Raw genomic sequence first — 24,055 nt, 5'->3', positions numbered from 1 at the left:
AAAGAAACCCAAAAATTTAGAGAGAGAAAGCTCAAGTAAAGGAAGAAGGAGCTAGTTTCGGGTCTTAGCTCGGGTTATAAAGTTGTTCATCTCCTCGCTAGCTACAATTTGGTTGTGTTGGTAAGTTCTAATTTTGATTTCCTTGATTTAATTTGTTTAAAGGTTAGAACTTGGGTTAGTGATGAACACAAAACCCATTAATGGTGATTTTGGGGGTTTTGGGTAAGATTGAGTCATTAGGACTCAAGGATGACTAACCTAGGGTTTCAAGGTAATAATTGGTGTTATTGAGTCTATAATGGTTAGTTATTCACTAGCTTACTTGTGTTGTTAATAAAATTGGTTCTAGGGTTCATGGTGGACTTGAAATGGGTCAAATGGGTAGGTTTAACCTAGTGGGTTAAATTATGTATGAAAACACCCTATTTATGTGTTGATGGAAGTCTTAGAACCTTAATCGCTAGCTTTTAGTGATTAGTTGGGAGTATTGACCTCTAATGAGTGTTTATAGTGCAAATGGGTCATAAATACACTAGTGGGTCTAGTTGGTGGAAAGTCCAACTTATTATGTGAATTAATTGAGAATTAATTGTGTTAGGTGACTCGCTTTGAAGTTACAAGTGTTATTGGAAATCTCGCCAAGTCGACAAGGTGAGTGGAATGATTATACATGTGTGTATATAATGTATCTATTTGTAGGGCGGGGAAGGGGCCGGGGTATATGTTGTTTATACCACCAAGAGTTAGTGATATATTTCGTTGTATACTAACGATGGATATTTCGTTGTCCAAATTGCCCAAGAGTTAGTGATATATTTCGTTGTACACTAACGATTGCTTGAACGGATATTTCGTTGTCCGTGTCACCTCGGGTTAGTGATATATTTCGTTGTACACTAACGGTTGTTATGAACACCGATGGGAAATTCGAAGTACCATTCCCTTGTGTGTTGGTTAACCTTAATTATGCGTTGTATTGTAGTATATTATATCATTCGGGTTATATATATACTATTGTGGTGCTAGCTTGTGATCTTGAAGGGTTTAGAGTTATACTTGCGATGGTATGCTATGTAAATTGCTAGCGTGTATGAGGTAATTGTGTAAGTGCTTGCAAGTAGGTGTATTATATATGTATATGTATAATTATTGCATTCACTAAGCGTTAGCTTACCCTCTCGTTGTTTACCTTTTTAGGATCCGGCTTGGTTAAAGGAAAAGGTATTCGCTTGGACTAGTGGCGCCTCGGGGGTTTTAGCTTTTTGGAAGTTCGACCAAGATTTGGGTAGTTTAACCCCAAACACCATGCTCTATTGACGTTTGGCAATTAAACTTTTTGTGGTCGAAACTCCTATTTCGTACTTAATGGCATTTTGGGCATATGTGGGCCCCGCAATGTAAAACTCGTTTTATCATTGATGCGTGCTTGTTTTACTTATACTAATATGATGTGAAAAGCATTTCGCCTAAAAATGATGGGAAGTGTTAGATCTTTTTACGAAAACGGAACATTTTGGACAGCAGGCTGCCAGGCCCTTTGCGCGCCGCGCACAGGTAGGGTTGCGCGCCGCGCACCCAGCCTGGGCAGGCCTGCTTCGAATATTATTTTTTTTTATTTCACAGTTTTGGTTGGTTAACGGGTTGGGTCGTTACAAGTGGTATCAGAGCATGGTCTAAGGGATTTAGGTGACTTGAGATAGGCGCCTAGACTTAGACTTTTGTGTTGTGGAATTATATGCGGGACTTGTAGGACTACGGGTCAGTGCGGGGTTTGGCTAGTTCTTTGATGCATAAGTGGACAACTATGCTATTTTATGATGTTACTAATCGTGTGATATCGTTTTGAACATCGAGCAAGATGATTGTGATACGTTTGAGCATGGCACGGCATGTGAGCATAATAGTGAGTCGCTACCACTATTACGGTTGCAAGTCAAGTCAAGCAAGTATGTGCGACAAGTATCGAGCTAGATGTGGTGTGTGTCCGGTCATATGCATAGGTATATATGTGTATTAAATTGTTGGTGATGTCTAATCCGTTTTTAATCTTTAGAATGAAGACGAGAAAAGGAACGAATACGAATGGCAATGGTGGTCCCTCTCATGTAGAGGAAGATGAGATGACTACCAAGATCGAGACCGCTTTAGAAAACTATGTTTCGGTTTTCTCACGAAGGGTTAAACAAATATTCGAAGAGTCGGTTTCGGAACAAATTGTTGATATGATTCAAGAACGGATGACTAATGCCGTTAAAGAAGAAGTTGAAAAGAGGTTTCCTAGACCTCAAAATGTGGGCAAGTTGGAGTTTAGCTATAAGAACTTCTTGGCGACTAAGCCTCCTCACTTTCACGGGGATCCCGACCCCATGAAAAGTGTGTCTTGGATCTCCGATGTTGAAGGTTGTTTTCGCACGACCGAGTGCCCACCCAAGAAGAAGACTAGACTTGCTACTAGTTTGTTGAGGGGTCATGCTAAAGATTGGCTCGATGGTAAAATTGATATGGTGGGTGATGCGGCTTTTGTAGGATTATCTTGGGCGGATTTCAAGAAAGAGTTTTTCCTTGAATATCGTACGCAAGCGGATCTTTCCAAATTGCGCAACGAGTTAAGGAACATGCGTCAAGGGTCTTTGGACCTAAACACTCTCAAAACCAACTTTCTCGCTAAGGCGCGTTTTTGCCCCGAGTATGTGGGGAATGATCAATTGTTAATGGAAGACTTTCATGAGACCCTTAGAGACGATTTGAAGAGTAAAATTAGTATTGGTCAAGTTGAGACTTTTGCTAAGCTTTTGGCGGTGGTGAAGGGGTTTGAAGCGCAAGCTCCGAGTCCGGTTAGTTATGCGCCAAGTAAAAGAAAGTTTGAAGCTTCTAGTTTTTCGAATAAGAAGAGTAAAGGTGTATCCGAAAGTGTTGGTAGTGTGAAGAAGGGTGCTCCTAGTGTTCACGTGACCACATGTTACAATTGTGGGCAAAAAGGTCACTACTCTCGTGATTGCCCAAAACCGCGTACTAATGTGATCACATGTTTTAATTGTCAACAAGAAGGGCACCGAAAGTCGGAGTGTCCTGAACTCCGAAATGATCAAGTTAAAAGAATGGAGAAGGCGGCGGGGTCGGCTAGGGGACGTAATTATTTGATGACCAATGACGAAGCCAAGCAATCCAATGAAGTCGTTTCAGGTACTTTCATGGTTAACTCTAATCCGGCAAGGATTCTATTTGATAGCGGTGCAAATTTATCGTTTGTGTCTCCAAAATTTGTGCCTAAACTTAATAAACCGTTAGCTAAGTTAAGTCGTCCAGTAGAAGTCGAAATAGCGGATGGCAAGAAGGTGCTAGTGGTTGATGTATGTAAGAATTGTAATGTTGTATTTGGTTCCGAGAACTTTAATATTGATCTCATTCCGATGACGTTAGGTGATTTTGATATCGTGGTTGGTATGGATTGGCTCGATCATAATAGAGCCGATATTTCGTGCCATGAAAAATCTATTCGTGTGAAGACCCCAAGTGGGGGAGAGTTAATTATTCATGGTGATAAGCGTAAAAGACTTGTGCCGATATGCACTTTTGCACGGGCACGTCGTTTCCTTGTTAATGGTGTCATGGCTTTTCTTGCCCATGTTGTCGATACTCGTGATGAGCCACCACCCATTCGTGAAATTCCGGTGGTAAGTGAATTTGAAGATGTTTTTCCGGACGAATTACCGGGTGTTCCGGCGGAAAGACAAGTCGAATTTCGCATTGAGTTGGTTCCGGGAGCTACTCCCATTGCTAAAACTCCTTATCATTTAGCACCAACGGAAATGCAAGAATTGTTGAATCAAATTCAAGAGTTACTTGAGAAGGGTTTTATTCGACCGAGTGCTTCGCCATGGGGTGCTCCGATCTTGTTCGTGAAGAAGAAAGATGGTAGTATGCGTATGTGCATCGACTATCGGGAGTTAAATAAAGTGACGATCAAAAATCGTTATCTGTTGCCTAGGATTGACGATTTATTCGACCAACTTCAAGGCGCTACGTACTTCTCAAAAATTGACCTACGGTCCGGCTATCATCAAATGCGAGTACGTGAGGAAGATATCGAGAAACCGGCCTTTCGTACTCGTTATGGGCATTTCGAATTTATGGTTATGCCTTTCGGTCTTACGAATGCACCGGCGGCGTTCATGGATCTTATGAACCGAGTGTGCCAACCTATATTGGACAAGTCGGTAATTGTGTTCATTGACGATATCCTTGTCTATTCTAAGAGCATGACGGAGCATGAACACCACTTGCGTGAAGTATTGTAGACGTTGAGAAGAGAGAAGTTGTATGCTAAATTCTCAAAATGTGAATTTTGGCTAAGGGTGGTTCAATTCCTTGGCCATATTGTGAACAAGAATGGTATTCAAGTGGATCCGGGGAAGATAGAGACGGTAAAGGATTGGGGACGATCGACTACGCCTACGGAAATCCGAAGTTTTCTCGGATTGGCTGGTTACTATCATCGGTTTATCCAAGACTTTTCTAAAATTGCTTCTCCATTGACGAGATTGACGAGGAAGAACACGAGTTTTAATTGGGAAAACGAGCAAGAAATCGCTTTTCAATTATTGAAAGAGAAATTGTGTAAAGCTCCGGTCTTAGTATTGCTGAAAGGTGTAGATGATATGACGGTCTATTGTGATGCTTCTTTGAATGGGCTCGAGTGTGTTCTAATGCAACGAGGTAAAGTCATCGCTTACGCCTCTCGCCAATTAAAGGAACATGAAAAGAGATACCCGACTCATGATCTCGAATTAACGGCGGTGGTCCATGCTTTGAAAATTTGGCGCCATTACTTGTATGGTGTCAAGTGTACGATTTATTCAGATCACAAGAGTTTGAAACATCTTTTTGATCAACGGGATTTGAATTATCGTCAACGTAGATGGATGGATGTGGTGAAGGACTATGATTGTGAGATACTCTATCATCCGGGCAAAGCGAATGTGGTCGCGGATGCTTTAAGCCGAAAGAGTCACCACCCGGCGTTACAATTGGGATTGTTACGTATGGTTATTACTAACGATTTTCTCGAAAATCTTGGTGAACTTCAAATAGAGGCTTACGTTCACAACAAGCATGCGGAATGAATCGTGGGGCAATCGGAATCCATTACTATGGGTTCGCGCGGGTTGTTGTCTTTTCAAGAAAGAGTATGGGTGCCAAAGATGGGTGACTTCCGAAAGGTGCTTCTTGATGAAGCGCATAAGTCTAAATATTCTATTCATCCGGGTGCGACGAAAATGTATCTTGATTTGAAGAAAGATTATTGGTGGCCGGGCATGAAACGCGACGTTGTTAAGTATGTTGAGCAATGCGTCACGTGTTTGCAAGTTAAAGCCTAACACCAAAAGCCGTAGGGTAAGTTGCAACCGCTAGAAATTCCAATGTGGAAGTGGGAGCATATTACCATGGATTTTATTACCAAGTTGCCGAAAACGGCAAGAACCCAATTTGATACTATTTGGGTGATTGTCGATAGATTGACGAAGAGTACGTTGTTTCTTCCTATTAAAGAAGCAATATCGTCGGAGGCACTCGCGAAGATGTTCATTAAAGAGGTGATATCGAGACATGGCGTTCCCGCGTCTATTGTTTCGGATCGGGACACGCGTTTTACTTCTCGATTTTGGAAGAAGTTTCATGAAGACATGGGTATGAGGGTGAATATGAGTACGGCGTATCATCCTCAAACGGATGGTCAAACCGAACGTACGAATCAAACATTGGAGGATATGTTACGTGCGTGTATTATTGATTTTGGCGGTAGTTGGGACGAACATTTACCATTGGTGGAATTCTCGTACAATAATAGTTTTCACTCTAGTATTGGAATGCCACCATATGAGATGTTATACGGTAGGAGGTGTCGAACCCCGATTTGTTAGGGCGAAGTGGGTCAAAGGAAAGTCGGGAGCACCGACTTGGTATTGGAGACAAATAGCAAAATCGATATGATTCGGGCTCGTTTAAAGGCGGCGCAAGATAGACAAAAGTCTTACGTCGATAAACGTAGGCGACCGATTGAGTTTCAAGAGGGTGACATGGTGATGTTTAAGGTTTCACCGTGGAAAGGTATTATTTGGTTTCGAAAACGGGGAAAGTTAGCTCCTCGGTTTATTGGACCGTTTAAGGTTTTAGCTCGTGTTGGTGAAGTTGCGTATCGTTTGGAATTACTCGAAGAGCTTGCGGGGATCCATAATACATTTCATGTTTCCCATCTCCGTAAGTGTCTTGCGGATGATTCATCATGGATGCCATTAGATGAGATCGAATTAAACAACAAGTTAGAGTATGTTGAGGAGCCGATAGCTATACTTGATGAGAAGGTGAAAATGTTGCGTAACAAAGAGGTGAGGACCTTCAAGGTCCAATGGCATCGTAGTAAAGGTTCCGAATTTACATGGGAACCCGAAGAATTTGTGTTGGTTTATCTTCCTGCTTGTCATGCAGCTTGGATCGCGAGGACGCGCTCCGATTCAAGTGGGGGAGAGTTGTAGCACCCTAGTTATTATCGTACAGAAGTGTATATAGTGTACATAAAGCGAGGGGAACTGTGTGTAATTAAACTGTGATCAGAATCTGTTCAGACCATAGTGCGCGCCGCGCACCCTTAAAGGAGCGCGCCGCGCACCACTACTGTAGCCGGGTTCTTTTTCTTTTAATCAGATATTTTGGAAGGGTATTGAGGTAATTTCACTTGGGGACGAGTTAAGGTCACAGATCAGTGGTTTGGGTGAGTCATAACTCCACTTTCAACAACCATTTTCATCCTACTTTAATTCTAGTAAAAGAAACCCAAAAATTTAGAGAGAGAAAGCTCAAGTAAAGGAAGAAGGAGCTAGTTTCGGGTCTTAGCTCGGGTTATAAAGTTGTTCATCTCCTCGCTAGCTACAATTTGGTTGTGTTGGTAAGTTCTAATTTTGATTTCCTTGATTTAATTTGTTTAAAGGTTAAAACTTGGGTTAGTGATGAATACAAAACCCATTAATGGTGATTTTGGGGGTTTTGGGTAAGATTGAGTCATTAGGACTCAAGGATGACTAACCCAGGGTTTCAAGGTAATAATTGGTGTTATTGAGTCTATTGAAATGTCCCGTTCTTATTGATTAAAAACATTCCATATTAATTGATTTCGTTGCGAGGTTTTGACCTCTATATGAGACGTTTTTCAAAGACTGCATTCATTTTTAAAACAAACCATAACCTTTATTTCATAAATAAATGTTTAAAAAGCTTTACGTAGATTATCAAATAATGATAATCTAAAATATCCTGTTTACACGCGACCATTACATAATGGTTTACAATACAAATATGTTACATCGAAATCAGTTTCTTGAATGCAGTTTTTACACAATATCATACAAACATGGACTCCAAATCTTGTCCTTATTTTAGTATGCAACAGCGGAAGCTCTTAGTATTCACCTGAGAATAAACATGCTTTAAACGTCAACAAAAATGTTGGTGAGTTATAGGTTTAACCTATATATATCAAATCATAACAATCGACCACAAGATTTCATATTTCAATACACATCCCATACATAGAGATAAAAATCATTCATATGGTGAACACCTGGTAACCGACATTAACAAGATGCATATATAAGAATATCCCCATCATTCCGGGACACCCTTCGGATATGATATAAATTTCAAAGTACTAAAGCATTCGGTACTTTGGATGGGGTTTGTTAGGCCTAATAGATCTATCTTTAGGATTCGCGTCAAATAGGGTGTCTGTTCCCTAATTTTTAGATTACCAGACTTAATAAAAAGGGGCATATTCGATTTCGATAATTCAACCATAGAATGTAGTTTCACGTACTTGTGTCTATTTTGTAAATCATTTATAAAACCTGCATGTATTCTCATCCCAAAAATATTAGATTTTAAAAGTGGGACTATAACTCACTTTCACAGATTTTTTACTTCGTTGGGAAGTAAGACTTGGCCACTGGTTGATTCACGAACCTATAACAATATATACATATATATCAAAGTATGTTCAAAATATATTTATAATACTTTTAATACATTTTGATGTTTTAAGTTTATTAAGTCAGTTGTCCTCATTAGTAACCTACAACTAGTTGTCCACAGTTAGATGTACAGAAATAAATCGATAAATATTATCTTAAATCAATCCACAACCCATTGTATACGTATCTCAATATTGATCACAACTCAAACTATATATATATTTTGGAATCAACCTCAACCCTGTATAGCTAACTCCAACATTCACATATAGAGTGTCTATGGTTGTTCCGCAATATATATATATATATATATATATATATATATATATATATATATATATATATATATATATATATATATATATATATATATAGATGGGTCGACATGATAGGTCGAAACATTGTATACGTGTCTATGGTATCTCAAGATTACATAATATACAATATAAGTTGATTAGGTTATGGTTGAAATAGATTTATTACTAACTTTCACGTAGGTAAAATGAATAGTTTTTATCAATCTTGTTTTACTCGCCATTTCTTCGTTTCTAATCCGTTTTGAGTGATTCCAGTGGCCACGGTTTCATATTGAACTTAACTTTATGAATCTAAATAGAAAAAGTATAAGTTTATAGTCGAAAATATAAGTTACAAGTTGTTTTTGAAAGAGGTAGTCATGCTTGATGACCATTTTGAAAAACATACTTTCACTTTGAGTTTAACCATGATTTTTGGATATAGTTTCATGTTCATAAGAAAAATCATTTTTCCAGAAGTATAGCTTTTAAATCAAAGTTCTTCTTAGCTTTTAATTATCCCAACCAAAACAGCCCCCGGTTTTACTACGACGGCGTATATCCAGTTTTATGGTGTTTATCGTGTTTCCGGGTTTTAAATCATTAAGTTAGCATATCATATAGATATAGAACATGTGTTTAGTTGATTTTAAAAGTCAACTTAGAAGGATTAACTTTTATTTGCGAACAAGTTTAGAATTAACTAAACTATGTTCTAGTGATTACAAGTTTAAACCTTCGAATAAGATAGTTTTATATGTATGAATAGAATGATGTTATGAACATCATTACTACCTTAAGTTCCTTGGATAAACCTACTGGAAATGAGAAAAATAGATCTAGCTTCAAAGGATCCTAGGATGGATTGAAAGTTCTTTAAGCAGAATCATGACACGAAAACAATTTCAAGTAAGATTTCCACTCGAAATAAGATTGTTATAGTTATAGAAATTGAATTAAAGTTTGAATATGATTATTACCTTGTATTAGAAAGATAACCTACTGTAAGTAACAAAGGTTTCTTGATCTTGGATGATTACTTGGAATGGATTTAGAAAACTTGGAGTAAACTTGCAATCTTGGAAGTATTCTTGATTTTATGAAACAAGAACTTTTGGAATTTATGAAGAACACTTAGAACTTGAAGATAGAACTTGAGAGAGATCAATTAGATGAAGAAAATTGAAGAATGAAAGTGTTTGTAGGTGTTTTTGGTCGTTGGTGTATGGATTAGATATAAAGGATATGTAATTTTGTTTTCATGTAAATAAGTCATGAATGATTACTCATATTTTTGTAATTTTATGAGATATTTCATGCTAGTTGCCAAATGATGGTTCCCACATGTGTTAGGTTACTCACATGAGCTGCTAAGAGCTGATCATTGGAGTGTATATACCAATAGTACATACATCTAAAAGCTGTGTATTGTACGAGTACGAATACGGGTGCATACGAGTAGATTTGTTGATGAAACTGAACGAGGATGTAATTGTAAGCATTTTTGTTAAGTAGAAGTATTTTGATAAGTGTCTTGAAGTCTTTCAAAAGTGTATGAATACATATTAAAACACTACATGTATATACATTTTAACTGAGTCGTTAAGTCATCGTTAGTCGTTACATGTAAATGTTGTTTTGAAACCTTTAGGTTAACGATCTTGTTGAATGTTGTTAACCCATTATTTATTATAACAAATGAGATGTTAAATTTTTATATTATCATGATATTATGATATATAATATATCTTAGTATGATATATATACAGTTAAATGTCGTTACAACGATAATCGTTACATATATGTCTCGTTTCGAAATCATTAAGTTAGTAGTCTTATTTTTACATATGTATTTCATTATTAATACACTTAATAATATATTTACTTATCATTTAACATAATTAACCAAGTGTATCAATATTTTAATATGATTCATATGTACCTAGTAAGACGTTGTTATAACGATAATCGTTATATATATCGTTTTCGCGTTTCTTAAATTAATAGTCTCATTTTTATGTATATAACTCATTGTTAAAATACCTAATGAGATACATACTTATAATAAAATCATGTTAACTATATATATAACCATATATGTCATCGTATAGTTTTTACAAGTTTTAACGTTCGTGAATCACCGGTCAACTTGGGTGGTCAATTGTCTATATGAAACCTATTTTAATTAATCAAGTCTTAACAAGTTTAATTGCTTAACATGTTGGAAACACTTAATCATGTAAATAACAATTTCATTTAATATATATATAAACATGGAAAAGTTCGGGTCACTACAGTACCTACCCGTTAAATAAATTTCGTCCTGAAATTTTAAGCAGTTGGAGGTGTTGACGTATCTTCTGGAAATAAATGCGGGTATTTCTTCTTCATCTGATCTTCAGGCTCCCAGGTGAACTCGGGTCCTCTATGAGCATTCCATCGAACCTTAACAATCGGTATCTTATTTTATTTAAGTCTCTTAACCTCACGATCCATTATTTCGACGGGTTCTTCAATAAATTGAAGTTTTTCATTGATTTGGATTTCGTCCAACGGAATAGTGAGATCTTCTTTAGCAAAACATTTCTTCAAATTTGAGACGTGGAAAGTGTTATGTACTGCCGCGAGTTGTTGAGGTAGCTCCAGTTGGTAAGCTACTGGTCCGACACGATCTATAATCTTGAATGGTCCAATGTACCTTGGATTTAGTTTCCCCCGTTTACCAAATCGAACAACGCCTTTCCAAGGTGAAACCTTAAGCATGACCATTTCTCCAATTTCAAACTCTATATCTTTTCTTTTACTATCCGCGTAGCTCTTTTGACGACTCTGGGCGGTTTTCAATCTTTGTTGAATTTGGATGATTTTCTCGGTAGTTTCTTGTATTATCTCCGGACCCGTAATCTGTCTATCCCCCACTTCACTCCAACTAATCAGAGACCTTCACTTTCTACCATAAAGTGCTTCAAACGGCGCCATCTCAATGCTTGAATGGTAGCTGTTGTTGTAGGAAAATTCTGCTAACGGTAGATGTCGATCCCAACTGTTTCCGAAATCAATAACACAAGCTCGTAGCATGTCTTCAAGCGTTTGTATCGTCCTTTCGCTCTGCCCATCAGTTTGTGGATGATAGGCAGTACTCATGTCTAGACGAGTTCCCAATGCTTGCTGTAATGTCTGCCAGAATCTTGAAATAAATCTGCCATCCCTATCAGAGATAATAGAGATTGGTATTCCATGTCTGGAGACGACTTCCTTCAAATACAGTCGTGCTAACCTCTCCATCTTGTCATCTTCTCTTACTGGCAGGAAGTGTGCTGACTTGGTGAGACGATCAACTATTACCCAAATAGTATCATAACCACTTGCAGTCCTTGGCAATTTAGTAATGAAATCCATGGTAATGTTTTCCCATTTCCATTCCGGGATTTCAGGTTGTTGTAGTAGACCTGATAGTTTCTGATGTTTAGCTTTGACCTTAGAATACGTCAAACATTCTCCTACATATTTAGCAATATCAACTTTCATACCTGGCCACCAAAAATGTTTCTTAAGATCCTTGTACATCTTCCCCGTTCCAGGATGTATTGAGTATCTGGTTTTATGAGCTTCTCTAAGTACCATTTCTCTCATATCTCCAAATTTTGGTACCCAAATTCTTTCAGCCCTATACCGGGTTCCGTCTTCCCGAATATTAAGATGCTTCTCCGATCCTTTGGGTATTTCATCCTTTAAATTTCCCTCTTTTAAAACTCCTTGTTGCGCCTCCTTTATTTGAGTAGTAAGGTTAGTGTGAATCATTATATTCATAGATTTTACTCGAATGGGTTCTCTGTCCTTTCTGCTCAAGGCGTCGGCTACCACATTTGCCTTCTCCGGGTGGTAACGAATCTCAAAGTCGTAATCATTCAACAATTCAATCCACCTACGCTGCCTCATATTCAGTTGTTTCTGATTAAATATGTGTTGAAGACTTTTGTGGTCGGTATATATAATACTTTTGACCCCATATAAGTAGTGCCTCCAAGTCTTTAATGCAAAAACAACCGCGCCTAATTCCAAATCATGCGTCGTATAATTTTGCTCGTGAATCTTCAATTGTCTAGACGCATAAGCAATCACCTTCGTCCGTTGCATTAATACACAACCGAGACCTTGCTTTGATGCGTCACAATAAATCACAAAATCATCATTCCCTTCAGGCAATGACAATACAGGTGCCGTAGTTAGCTTTTTCTTCAATAATTGAAACGCCTTCTCTTGCTCATCCTTCCATTCAAATTTCTTCCCTTTATGCGTTAATGCAGTCAAGGGTTTTGCTATTTTGGAGAAATCTTGGATGAATCTTCTGTAGTAACTAGCCAATCCTAAAAATTGATGTATATGCTTCGGAGTTTTTGGGGTTTCCCACTTTTCAACGGTTTCGATCTTCGCCGGGTCCACCTGGATACCTTCTTTGTTCACTATGTGATAGAGGAATTGAACTTCTTCCAACCAAAATGCACACTTTGAAAACTTAGCGTACAGTTTTTCTTTCCTCAATACTTCTAGCACTTTTCTCAAATGTTCTTCGTGCTCTTGATCATTTTTTGAGTAAATAAGTATGTCATCGATGAAAACAATGACAAAATTGTCAAGATATGGCCCACACACTCGGTTCATAAGGTCCATGAACACAGCTGGTGCGTTAGTCAATCCAAACGGCATAACCATAAACTCGTAATGACCATAACGCGTCCTAAAAGCAGTTTTTGGAATATCATCCACCTTTACTCGCATTTGATGATATCCAGAACGTAAATCGATCTTCGAATAAACCGACGAGCCTTGTAGTTGATCAAATAAGTCGTCAATTCTCGGCAGTGGATAACGGTTTTTGATGGTAAGTTTGTTCAACTCTCTGTAGTCAATACACAACCTAAATGTACCATCCTTCTTCTTGACAAACAAAACAGGAGCTCCCCATGGTGATGTGCTTGGTCAATTGAAACCACGTTCTAATAGTTCTTGCAGTTGGCTTTGCAGTTCTTTCATCTTGCTGGGTGCGAGTCTATAAGGAGCACGAGCTATTGGTGCAGCTCCTGGTACAAGATCTATTTGAAATTCAACGGATCGATGTGGGGGTAATCCCGGTAATTCTTTCATAAATACATCGGGAAATTCTTTTGCGACGGGAACATCATTGATGCTCTTTTCTTCAGTTTGTATTTTCTCGACGTGTGCTAGAACAACATAGCAACCTTTTCTTATTAGTTTTTGTGCCTTCAAATTACTAATAAGATGTAGCTTCGTGTTGCCCTTTTTTCTGTACACCATTAAGAGTTTTCCTTTTTCTCGTATAATGCGAATTGCATTTTTGTAACAAACGATCTCTGCTTTCACTTCTTTCAACCAGTCCATACCGATTATCACATCAAAACTCCCTAACTCTACTGGTATCAAGTCAATCTTAAATGTTTCGCTAACCAGTTTAATTTCTCGATTCCGACATATATTATCTGCTGAAATTAATTTACCATTTGCTAATTCGAGTAAAAATTTACTATCCAAAGGCTTCAATGGACAACTTAATTTAGCACAAAAATCTCTACTCATATAGCTTCTATCCGCACCCGAATCAAATAAAACGTAAGCAGATTTATTGTCAATAAGAAATGTACCCGTAACAAGCTCCGGGTCTTCCTGTGCCTCTGCCGCATTAATATTGAAAACTCTTCCGCGGCCTTGTCCATTCGTGTTCTCCTGGTTCGGGAAATTTCTAATAATATGGCCCATTTTTCCACATTTATAACAAACTACATTGGCATAACTTGCTCCGACACTACTTGCTCCGCCATTACTCGTTCTGACACCATTTGTTCCTTTCGTTCTGTTAACCCCTGGTCCGTAGACCTCACACTTCGCCGCGCTATGACCATTTCTTTTACACTTGTTGCAAAATTTGGTGCAAAACCCCGAGTGATACTTTTCACACCTTTGGCATAGCTGCTTCTGATTGTTGTTGTTGTTGCGGTTATTATTGTTGTTGGGATGATTGTTGTAGTTGCTGTTGTTGTTGTTGTTGTTGTTGTTGTTGTTGTTGTTGTTGGGCAGTTTGTTGTAGTTGCGATTGATGTTGCGATTGTTGGGATAATTGTTGCGATTATTATTGTAATTGCTGTTGTTGTTGTATTGGTGATTCTTATCACCGTTTTCCTCCCACTTTCTTTTGACTTGCTTCACATTGGCCTCTTCAGCCGTCTGTTCTTTAATTCTTTCCTCAATCTGGTTCACTAGTTTGTGAGCCATTCTACATGCCTTTTGTATGGAGGCGGGCTCGTGTGAACTTATATCTTCTTGGATTCTTTCCGGTAATCCTTTCACAAACGTGTCGATCTTCTCTTCCTCATCTTCGAACGCTCCCGGACACAATAGGCACAATTCTGTGAATCGTCTTTCGTACGTGGTAATATCAAATCCTTGGGTTCGTAACCCTCTAAGTTCTGTCTTGAGCTTATTGACCTCGGTTCTGGGACGGTACTTCTCGTTCATCAAGTGCTTGAATGCTGACCACGGTAGTGCGTACGCATCATCTTGTCCCACTTGCTCTAGATAGGTATTCCACCATGTTAACGCAGAACCTGTGAAGGTATGCGTAGCATACTTCACTTTGTCCTCTTCAGTACACTACTTATGGCAAACACCGATTCGACCTTCTCGAACACCGTTTCAATCCGATCGGTCCTTCGGTTCCATCAAATTCCAAAGGTTTGCAGGCAGTGAATTCTTTGTAGGTGCATCCTACACGATTTCCTGTACTGCTAGATCCAAGGTTATTGTTGGTATGTAGCGCAGCCTGTACTGCGGCTATGTTTGAAGCTAGAAAAGTACGGAATTCCTCTTCATTCATATTCACGGTGTGTCGAGTAGTCGGTGCCATTTCCTTCAAAATAGTCAAATGGAACAAGTTAATCATACAGAATATTAAGAGTAGTTAATAGTATTTCGTAGCATAATATGAACTCATTTATAAAAGCTTTTTCTTCATATTAGCATTTTATAAGTTTAAATTCGGGTAGTACCTACCCGTTAAGTTCATACTTAGTAGCTAATATACAATTCAACTACTACAATTCTATATGAAAAACTGATTATAATAATATTTCGCGTTCAAACTTTTATACAATATTTTACAAACTTACAATACCACTTATTTTACATATAGCATAAAATATAGCACACAATAAATTTGATACAAGATGGTTGTGAAGATAATTCTAGCTAGTACACAAGTCGTTCAGCAAAGGCAATAAAGACACGTAATTCATATGTCCAGAAACAAGTCATGCATTCTGGTTTTACTAGGACTACTTCCCATCCTTGGTCTTGTGGAACATATTCGTTATGGCCGTTGATAAGACAGCGTGTTGTAACGTCGTCAAAGGGACGAGGGTTATGTAATGACCAACAGTCTCGTAATAATCTAAAAACCTCATTTTTTACCCCAATTACCGACTCCGTCACTTGTGGGAACGTTTTGTTTAATAGTTGTAGCCCGATGTTCTTGTTCTCACTTTGGTGAGAAACGAACATTACTAACCCGTAAGCATAACATGCTTCTTTATGTTGCATGTTAGCTGCTTTTTCTAAATCACGAAGTCCTATATTCGGATATATTGAGTCAAAATAATTTCTTAACCCGTTGCGTAAAATAGCATTTGGGTTCCCCGCAATATATGCGTCAAAGTAAACACATCGTAACTTATGGATTTCCCAATGTGATATCCCCCATCTTTCAAACGAAAGTCTCTTATAAACCAAGACATTCTTGGAACGTTCTTCGAATGTCTTACAAACTGATTTCGCCGTAAATAGTTGTGCCAAAGAATTCTGTCCGACTCTAGACAAGATTTCATCAATCATGTCTCCGGGTAGGTCTCTTAAAATATTGGGTTGTCTATCCATTTTGTGTTTTTATACTGTAAAATAGACAAGAGTTAGATTCATAAAAAAAATACTTATTAATACAAGCAATTTTTACATATATCATAAAGCAAAAGCACACTATATTACATATATTACACCACACGAATACAACTATCTTATTCCGACTCGCTCGTTTCTTCTTCTTTGGTTTTGGTTCGTTTTGCCAAGTTTCTAGGGATATATGATGTTCCCCTAATACGAACTGTCGTTTTCCACAACGGCTTAGAAAAACCTGGTGGTTTAGAGGTTCCCGGGTCATTGTTATAACTTAAGGGCTTCGGGGGTTGACGATACATATAAAGTTCATCGGGATTGGAATTAGATTTCTCTATTTTTATGCCATTTCCCTTATTATTTTCTTTTGCCTTTTTAAATTCAGTTGGGGTAATTTCTATAACATCATCGGAATTCTCGTCGAAATCCGATTCATTGGAGAGTTGGTAATCCTCCCAATATTTTGCTTCCTTGGCGGAAACACCATTGACCATAATTAACCTTGGTCGGTTGGTTGAGGATTTTCTTTTACTTAACCGTTTTATTATTTCCCCCACCGGTTCTATTTCCTCCTCCGGTTCCTCCTCTTCCGGTTCTGATTCTTCTTCCGGTTCTGATTCTTCTTCCGGTTCTTCTTCGGGAACTTGTGAATCAGTCCAATATATATTCGACTCTTCGTTATTATTAGGTGAGTCAATGGAATTTGTGCTAGAGGTAGACATTTATCACACAATATCAAACATGTTAAGAGATTAATATATCACATAATATATACATGTTAATAATATATAGTTTCCAACAAAAATGTTAAGCAATCATTTTTAAAGAAAACACGGTCGAAGTCCAGACTCACTAATGCATCCTAACAAACTCGATAAGACACACTAATGCAAATTTCTGGTTCTCTAAGACCAACGCTCGGATACCAACTGAAATGTCCCGTTCTTATTGATTAAAAACGTTCCATATTAATTGATTTCGTTGCGAGGTTTTGACCTCTATATGAGACGTTTTTCAAAGACTGCATTCATTTTTAAAACAAACCATAACCTTTATTTCATAAATAAAGGTTTAAAAAGCTTTACGTAGATTATCAAATAATGATAATCTAAAATATCCTGTTTACACACGATCATTACATAATGGTTTACAATACAAATATGTTACATCGAAATCAGTTTCTTGAATGCAGTTTTTACACAATATCATACAAACATGGACTCCAAATCTTGTCCTTATTTTAGTATGCAACAGCGGAAGCTCTTAGTATTCACCTGAGAATAAACATGCTTTAAACGTCAACAAAAATGTTGGTGAGTTATAGGTTTAACCTATATATATCAAATCGTAACAATAGACCACAAGATTTCATATTTCAATACACATCCCATACATAGAGATAAAAATCATTCATATGGTGAACACCTGGTAACCGACATTAACAAGATGCATATATAAGAATATCCCCATCATTCCGGGACACCCTTCGGATATGATATAAATTTCGAAGTACTAAAGCATCTGGTACTTTGGATGGGGTTTGTTAGGCCCAATAGATCTATCTTTAGGATTCGCGTCAATTAGGGTGTCTGTTCCCTAATTCTTAGATTACCAGACTTAATAAAAAGGGGCATATTCGATTTCGATAATTCAACCATAGAATGTAGTTTCACGTACTTGTGTCTATTTTGTAAATCATTTATAAAACCTGCATGTATTCTCATCCCAAAAATATTAGATTTTAAAAGTGGGACTATAACTCACTTTCACAGATTTTTACTTCGTCGGAAAGTAAGACTTGGCCACTGGTTGATTCACGAACCTATAACAATGTATACATATATATCAAAGTATGTTCAAAATATATTTACAATACTTTTAATACATTTTGATGTTTTAAGTTTATTAAGTCAGCTGTCCTCATTAGTAACCTACAACTAGTTGTCCACAGTTAGATGTACAGAAATAAATCGATAAATATTATCTTGAATCAATCCACGACCCAGTGTATACGTATCTCAGTATTGATCACAACTCAAACTATATATATATTTTGGAATCAACCTCAACCCTGTATAGCTAACTCCAACATTCACATATAGAGTGTCTATGGTTGTTCCGCAATATATATATATAGATGGGTCGACATGATAGGTCGAAACATTGTATACGTATCTATGGTATCTCAAGATTACATAATATACAATATAAGTTGATTAGGTTATGGTTGAAATAGATTTATTACTAACTTTCACGTAGGTAAAATGAATAGTTTTTATCAATCTTGTTTTACTCGCCATTTCTTCGTTTCTAATCCGTTTTGAGTGATTCCAGTGGCCACGGTTTCATATTGAACTTAACTTTATGAATATAAATAGAAAAAGTATAAGTTTATAGTCGGAAATATAAGTTACAAGTCGTTTTTGAAAGAGGTAGTCATGCTTGATGACCATTTTGAAAAACATACTTTCACTTTGAGTTTAACCATGATTTTTGGATATAGTTTCATGTTCATAAGAAAAATCATTTTTCCAGAAGTATAGCTTTTAAATCAAAGTTCTTCTTAGCTTTTAATTATCCCAACCAAAACAGCCCTCGGTTTTACTACGACGGCGTATATCCAGTTTTATGGTGTTTATCGTGTTTCCGGGTTTTAAATCATTAAGTTAGCATATCATATAGATATATAACATGTGTTTAGTTGATTTTAAAAGTCAAGTTAGAAGGATTAAATTTTATTTGCGAACAAGTTTAGAATTAACTAAACTATGTTCTAGTGATTACAAGTTTAAAACTTCGAATAAGATAGCTTTATATGTATGAATAGAATGATGTTATGAACATCATTACTACCTCAAGTTCCTTGGATAAACCTACTGGAAATGAAAAAAATAGATCTAGCTTCAAAGGATCCTTGGATGGCTTGAAAGTTCTTTAAGCAGAATCATGACACGAAAACAATTTCAAGTAAGATTTCCACTCGAAATAAGATTGTTATAGTTATAGAAATTGAATTAAAGTTTGAATATGATTATTACCTTGTATTAGAAAGATAACCTACTGTAAGTAACAAAGGTTTCTTGATCTTGGATGATTACTTGGAATGGATTTAGAAAACTTGGAGTAAACTTGCAATCTTGGAAGTATTCTTGATTTTATGAAACTAGAACTTTTGGAATTTATGAAGAACACTTAGAACTTAAAGATAGAACTTGAGAGAGATCAATTAGATGAAGAAAATTGAAGAATGAAAGTGTTTGTAGGTGTTTTTGGTCGTTGGTGTATGGATTAGATATAAAGGATATGTAATTTTGTTTTCATGTAAATAAGTCATGAATGATTATTCATATTTTTGTAATTTTATGAGATATTTCATGCTAGTTGCCAAATGATGGTTCCCACATGTGTTAGGTGACTCACATGGGCTGCTAAGAGCTGATCATTGGAGTGTATATACCAATAGTACATACATCTAAAAGCTGTGTATTGTACGAGTACGAATACGGGTGCATACGAGTAGATTTGTTGATGAAACTGAACGAGGATGTAATTGTAAGCATTTTTGTTAAGTAGAAGTATTTTGATAAGTGTCTTGAAGTCTTTCAAAAGTGTATGAATACATATTAAAACACTACATGTATATACATTTTAACTGAGTCGTTAAGTCATCGTTAGTCGTTACATGTAAATGTTGTTTTGAAACCTTTAGGTTAACGATCTTGTTGAATGTTGTTAACCCATTATTTATTATAACCAATGAGATGTTAAATTGTTATATTATCATGATATTATGATATATAATATATCTTAGTATGATATATATACAGTTAAATGTCGTTACAACGATAATCGTTACATATATGTCTCGTTTCGAAATCATTAAGTTAGTAGTCTTATTTTTACATATGTATTTCATTGTTAATACACTTAATAATATATTTACTTATCATTTAACATAATTAACCAAGTGTATCAATATCTTAATATGATTCATATGTACCTAGTAAGACGTTGTTATAACGATAATCGTTATATATATCGTTTTCGAGTTTCTTAAATTAATAGTCTCATTTTTATGTATATAACTCATTGTTAAAATACCTAATGAGATACATAATTATAATAAAATCATGTTAACTATATATATAACCATATATGTCATCGTATAGTTTTTACAAGTTTTAACGTTCGTGAATCACCGGTCAACTTGGGTGGTCAATTGTCTATATGAAACCTATTTCAATTAATCAAGTCTTAACAAGTTTGATTGCTTAACATGTTGGAAACACTTAATCATGTAAATAACAATTTCATTTAATATATATATAAACATGGAAAAGTTCGGGTCACTACAGTACCTACCCGTTAAATAAATTTCGTCCCGAAATTTTAAGCAGTTGGAGGTGTTGACGTATTTTCTGGAAATAAATGCGGGTATTTCTTCTTCATCTGATCTTCACGCTCCCAGGTGAACTCGGGTCCTCTACGAGCATTCCATCGAACTTTAACAATCGGTATCTTGTTTTGTTTAAGTCTCTTAACCTCACGATCCATTATTTCGACGGGTTCTTCAATAAATTGAAGTTTTTCATTGATTTGGATTTCGTCCAACGGAATAGTGAGATCTTCTTTAGCAAAACATTTCTTCAAATTTGAGACGTGGAAAGTGTTATGTACAGCCGCGAGTTGTTGAGGTAGCTCCAGTTGGTAAGCTACTGGTCCGACACGATCTATAATCTTGAATGGTCCAATGTACCTTGGATTTAGTTTCCCCCGTTTACCAAATCGAACAACGCCTTTCCAAGGTGAAACCTTAAGCATGACCATTTCTCTAATTTCAAACTCTATATCTTTTCTTTTACTGTCCGCGTAGCTCTTTTGTCGACTCTGGGCGGTTTTCAATCTTTGTTGAATTTGGATGATTTTCTCGGTAGTTTCTTGTATTATCTCCGGACCCGTAATCTGTCTATCCCCCACTTCACTCCAACAAATCGGAGACCTGCACTTTCTACCATAAAGTGCTTCAAACGGCGCCATCTCAATGCTTGAATGGTAGCTGTTGTTGTAGGAAAATTCTGCTAACGGTAGATGTCGATCCCAACTGTTTCCGAAATCAATAACACAAGCTCGTAGCATGTCTTCAAGCGTTTGTATCGTCCTTTCGCTCTGCCCATCAGTTTGTGGATGATAGGCAGTACTCATATCTAGACGAGTTCCCAATGCTTGCTGTAATGTCTGCCAGAATCTTGAAATAAATCTGCCATCCCTATCAGAGATAATAGAGATTGGTATTCCATGTCTGGAGAAGACTTCCTTCAAATACAGTCGTGCTAACTTCTCCATCTTGTCATCTTCTCTTATTGGCAGGAAGTGTGCTGACTTGGTGAGACGATCAACTATTACCCAAATAGTATCATAACCACTTGCAGTCCTTGGTAATTTAGTAATGAAATCCATGGTAATGTTTTCCCATTTCCATTCCGGGATTTCAGGTTGTTGTAGTAGACCTGATGGTTTCTGATGTTCAGCTTTGACCTTAGAATACGTCAAACATTCTCCTACATATTTAGCAATATTAGCTTTCATACCTGGCCACCAAAAATATTTCTTAAGATCCTTGTACATCTTCCCCGTTCCAGGATGTATTGAGTATCTGGTTTTATGAGCTTCTCTAAGTACCATTTCTCTCATATCTCCAAATTTTGGTACCCAAATTCTTTCAGCCCTATATCGGGTTCCGTCTTCCAGAATATTAAGATGCTTCTCCGATCCTTTGGGTATTTCATCCTTTAAATTTCCCTCTTTTAAAACTCCTTGTTGCGCCTCCTTTATTTGAGTAGTAAGGTTAGTGTGAATCATTATATTCATAGATTTTACTCGAATGGGTTCTCTGTCCTTTCTGCTCAAGGCGTCGGCTACCACATTTGCCTTCCCCGGGTGGTAACGAATCTCAAAGTCGTAATCATTCAACAATTCAATCCACCTACGCTGCCTCATATTCAGTTGTTTCTGATTAAATATGTGTTGAAGACTTTTGTGGTCGGTATATATAATACTTTTGACCCCATATAAGTAGTGCCTCCAAGTCTTTAATGCAAAAACAACCGCGCCTAATTCCAAATCATGCATCGTATAATTTTGCTCGTGAATCTTCAATTGTCTAGACGCATAAGCAATCACCTTCGTCCGTTGCATTAATACACAACCGAGACCTTGCTTTGATGCGTCACAATAAATCACAAAATCATTATTCCCTTCAGGCAATGACAATATAGGTGCTGTAGTTAGCTTTTTCTTCAATAATTGAAACGCCTTCTCTTGTTCATCCTTCCATTCAAATTTCTTCCCTTTATGCGTTAATGCAGTCAAGGGTTTTGCTATTTTGGAGAAATCTTGGATGAATCTTCTGTAGTAACCAGCCAATCCTAAAAATTGACGTATATGCTTTGGAGTTTTTGGGGTTTCCCACTTTTCAACGGTTTCGATCTTTGCCGGGTCCACCTGGATACCTTCTTTGTTCACTATGTGACCGAGGAATTGAACTTCTTCCAACCAAAATGCACACTTTGAAAACTTAGCGTACAGTTTTTCTTTCCTCAATACTTCTAGCACTTTTCTCAAATGTTCTTCGTGCTCTTGATCATTCTTTGAGTAAATAAGTATGTCATCGATAAAAACAATGACAAACTTGTCAAGATATGGCCCACACACTCGGTTCATAAGGTCCATGAACACAGCTGGTGCGTTAGTCAATCCAAACGGCATAACCATAAACTCGTAATGACCATAACGCGTCCTAAAAGCAGTTTTTGGAATATCATCCTCCTTTACTCGCATTTGATGATATCCAGAACGTAAATCGATCTTCGAATAAACCGACAAGCCTTGTAGTTGATCAAATAAGTCGTCAATTCTCGGCAGTGGATAACGGTTTTTGATGGTAAGTTTGTTCAACTCTCTGTAGTCAATACACAACCTAAATGTACCATCCTTCTTCTTGACAAAAAAAACAGGAGCTCCCCATGGTGATGTGCTTGGTCGAATGAAACCACGTTCTAATAGTTCTTGCAGTTGGCTTTGCAGTTCTTTCATCTCGCTGGGTGCGAGTCTATAAGGAGCATGAGCTATTGGTGCAGCTCCTGGTACAAGATCTATTTGAAATTCAACGGATCGATGTGGGGGTAATCCCGGTAATTCTTTCGGAAATACATCGGGAAATTCTTTTGTGACGAGAACATCATTGATGCTCTTTTCTTCAGTTTGTACTTTCTCGACGTGTGCTAGAACAGCATAGCAACCTTTTCTTATTAGTTTTTGTGCCTTCAAATTACTAATAAGATGTAGCTTCGTGTTGCCCTTTTCTCTGTACACCATTAAGGGTTTTCCTTTTTCTCGTATAACGCGAATTGCATTTTTGTAACAAACGATCTCTGCTTTCACTTCTTTCAACCAGTCCATACCGATTATCACATCAAAACTCCCTAACTCTACTGGTATCAAGTCAATCTTAAATGTTTCGCTAACCAGTTTAATTTCTCGATTCCGACATATATTATCTGCTGAAATTAATTTACCATTTGCTAATTCGAGTAAAAATTTACTATCCAAAGGCGTCAATGGATAACTTAATTTAGCACAAAAATCTCTACTCATATAGCTTCTATCCGCACCCGAATCAAATAAAACGTAAGCAGATTTATTGTCAATAAGAAACGTACCCGTAACAAGCTCCGGGTCTTCCTGTGCCTCTGCCGCATTAATATTGAAAACTCTTCTGCG

Source organism: Rutidosis leptorrhynchoides, chromosome 3 (genome assembly GCF_046630445.1).
Source record: "Rutidosis leptorrhynchoides isolate AG116_Rl617_1_P2 chromosome 3, CSIRO_AGI_Rlap_v1, whole genome shotgun sequence".
Taxonomy (NCBI): domain Eukaryota; kingdom Viridiplantae; phylum Streptophyta; class Magnoliopsida; order Asterales; family Asteraceae; genus Rutidosis; species Rutidosis leptorrhynchoides.
This window is presented reverse-complemented; position numbering follows the sequence as displayed.